Genomic DNA, 3,989 nt, shown 5'->3' on the forward strand with positions numbered 1-3,989 from the left:
GGGACTATTTATATGAGTCAATTTCACATATGGAGGCAATGGAGTACTCATTGCCTTCCCCCCCTCCATATTGAAACGCTGCAATACTTTTGTAACATACTCTTTTTGTGAAAGCCAAAGGAGTTTGCTACTCCGATCATGCGTGATGCGCATACCAAGAATATGACCTGCAAGTCCCAAATCCTTCATATCAAAGGCCTCATGCAACTTGGCCTTTAATGCATCTAGCTCATAAGTATTCTTGCTAGCCAATAGCATATCATGAGCATATCATCCACATATAGTGCCAAGATTATCATGCTATTATCCTTAGCCCTTTTAGTGTAGAGGCAGTGATCAATTTCACTCCTTCTAAAACCGTGGGACCGAATGAAAGCATCAAACTTCTGATACCATTCTCTAGGTGCTTGCTTAAGACCATAGAGACTCTTCTTCAGCTTGCAAACTAAATGCTCTTTGCCCTTTTCTTCAAAGCCTTCCGGCTGCACCATGTAAATTTCCTCATGCAAATCCCCATGCAAGAATTTGACATCCATTTGCATAAGCTCCATATCCTCTGATACCACTAGTCCAAGCATGCATCTAAGTGTGGTCATCTTCACAACCGGAGAGAATATCTCATCAAAGTCCACACCCTTCTCTTGCTTGAACCCTTTAGCGGCCAAACGGGCCTTGTACCTAGGCACATCATCACCTGTGACCTTCATTTTGTAGACCCATTTACATGGCAATGCTTTCTTTCCATGTGGCAAAGAAACCAAGTCCCAAGTTTTATTCTTCATAAGTGATCCTCGTGCATCATAGCCTCTCTATAGCAAGAAGGCTGCCCGTAATCAGTAAGCATCACATAGTCTACCCCTAGAACAAACCTATCAGGTGGTCTAGACACTCTAGATGATCTTCTCAAAGGCATTTCAGCTTGCTGTCCCACCTACATATCAGCCACATTTGGCACATCATTTCCACCAATAGATGATCCATCATCTACCCTTGATTGTATACATGTGGGAGTACTTGTAGGTGGATTCACATCCTAGAAAGTGATTCTCCTCATTTCCACATCCCTCATTGATGCCTTATGCATCTTCTTCTCATTGAAGACTACATCATGGTTGCGTATGATCTTCTTTGCTTCTGGATCCTAGAGACGATAGCCCATCTCTCCACTTTCACCATAACCCAGAAAGATGCATTTCCTAGACTTAGGATCTAGCTTCTTTCGAAGCTCTTTTAGCACATGTGCATATGCCTCACACCCAAATATATGCAAATGAGAGTAAGAGGGCTTCTTGCCACTCCATGCCTCTTCAGGAATACCACCATCCACACTCTTACTAGGTGATCTATTGATCACATGCACTGCAGTCTTCATTGCCTCAGCCCAAAAACCACCAGAAAGACTTGCATTGGAAAGCATGCATTGCAACCTTTCTTGAATGGTACGATTCATCTTTTCTGCAACTGGATTTTGCTCTAGAGTATGAGGGGATGTGAGCTCCCTCTTAATCCCACGTGTCTCACATGTTTCAAAATAAATGCAAACCCATTTGCAAAAGAAAACTTTATGTCACCTACTCCCACTATGTCACATGCATAGTCATTTCCAAGATGCACACAACCTGTCTTTCCACTGTCATAAGTGGAGAACCATTCCCTATGGGGAGTAACATGGAATGAAGCACCAAAATCCAAAATCCAATCTTGGGAATATGCATCATCTGAGGTGGTAAGCAACTCTGCAGATAAACTAGACATGAAGAGAACGTCATTGTCACTATCATGTGTGACTGCATTGATCTCCTCGATCTTCACTTTTCCTTTGTCCTCCCTTGGACTCTCTTCCTTTTGATTTGCACCCCAATTTGCATTCTTTTTCTTATCCTTTTGCTCTCTTTTTAGCTTGTAGCAATCCTTTTTCATATGGCCCTTCTTGCAATAGTGGTAACACTCAATGTTCCATGCCCCGGATTTGCTATGAGACTTCCCTCTTTCTTGGGACTTCCCCCTGAACTGTGATCTACCCCTTTGCACATTTAAGGTTGCATCCTGCTTGTTGCTATCCATAGACTTCCGTCTAATATCCTCAGCCAACAAGCTACCCACAACATCATCAAATTTCAGTACTCCACCAGGTGCAGAGTTACTGATAGCTATACGGAAGGTATCCCATGAGGATGGCAATGAACATAAGAGAAATATTGCCTTAGTCTCCGCATCAAAATTCATCTTTTGAGCCTGAAGCTGGCTGAAAATAATATTGAATTCATTCAAGTGAGAAGCAATGGAGACCCCTTCCTTCATCTGCAGCTCAAACAACCTCTTCATGAGGTAAAATTTATTAGAGGCAGTTTCCTTTTCATAAGTGGCACACAGTTTCTTCCACAAATCTTCCGTAGTCTGCTACTACTGTGAAATAAAATAACTCTGCAAGATGAAGTCTAATAGTAGATTTTGCTAATGCATCCAACTCATTCCAATCAGACATATTTGCAGGCTTAGCTTCAATCCCTGCCAAGCGTTTAATCTGCTTCTTTTGAATAAGCACATCCCTTATTTGTTCTTTCCACAAAGAAAAGTTTGTCCCATCAAACTTTTTAATGCTTAAAAACTCCTTTTCAGACATGGAAGAGGATGCCATGATGCAAATGAAGCAAAAATCCCAAATGCTAGTGCCTACAAGAGAGAATCACACCAAATACCAGGTGCACCCAAATGTGTATGCCACAATAGAGTGAAATATCACCAAAACTCATGTCTCAAAGCATTTGACTCATGTGCATATACTATGCATCCATATGAGCAAATATGGCCCAAAAGAAAATGCCAACTGTAATGGCAATCCAAAATGCCAATAAGTGCCAAATGACTCAAGCATAAACACCGTCCACTGGGATATGCATTAATAATATCTCATCCAAGAAAGCATAGCACTATCAGTGCATCACCTGCAATGTGTCAAAGCTATCCCTCAATATAAAATAGCATCCATGTGCAAAGCGTCCATAAAAATAGCATCCCACAAGGCAATTTGGGCCTATCAGCGCATCCAATAAGGACCTCAATGCATCCAAATGGCCTATAAATCATCCACTGCAACCAAATGCACACCATGAATGAGTGCACACTACTCAAACTGCAACCAAAGTGATTTGCATAAGGTATGCTCAAGAAATCATAGTCCCACGGTAATGACCGCTACTAAAAATAGAACCTGAGATGCCTAAAAACATGGGCGCCATTGCATAATCAGACTCAGCAAGAAAATCTACAAATATCTCTCTTCTGTCGGAACTCCAAAATCCCAACCGATGAGTGAGAAATGGGAGTCAACACTTATCCACTGCCATGTGGCATAAATCTAAGGTTTCAAAACCTTAGAATGAAAAATGCATAACAGAGAGACGAAATCGAATACACAGAGATCTATAACTCTGAAAATCCTCCACTGAATCGTAAAAGAACTGACAAGTAGGGGTTTTTGGGCATCCAGAACGCAATGGGATAGACAGTTTTGGAAACCGTGGTCTCAATCACTGGGTCCAACACATGGACTGAAAAACATTTTTGAAAACAAAGCTATTTGTAAACTCCATCGAAGTGCAAATGATGAGCAATATAAAAGTTTTAGGACCTCCTGAGTCCACCAGAACTGACAGATCTGCAAATGGTTGCTCCAAACTTGAGTTCCAACACCCGGGCAGAAAAACGCAAAAACTGACACAGTGAGTCAGAAATCCAATGAAATGATCCTAGATTCAAGAATGAAGGTATTTCCAAGCTCCTAAAGTGAAGTGGACACCAAAAGCAAGCAATAGTGGCCTCTACAAGTCAATACGGAGTCTCTATCATCGAACGGGACAGGGAAAAGCTCAAAAAACGACTTTTTCTTTGAAAACACTTAACAGGCTCTCAAAACCACTTTGCAAAGCCAAAGTGACTTTTCCAAAGGTTCTCCAAGGTCTCTATACACTCGGATGCAAGTAAAGTCA

Source organism: Dipteris shenzhenensis, chromosome 27 (genome assembly GCF_047967505.1).
Source record: "Dipteris shenzhenensis isolate YYH24624 ecotype China chromosome 27, Dip_SZ_1.0, whole genome shotgun sequence".
Taxonomy (NCBI): domain Eukaryota; kingdom Viridiplantae; phylum Streptophyta; class Polypodiopsida; order Gleicheniales; family Dipteridaceae; genus Dipteris; species Dipteris shenzhenensis.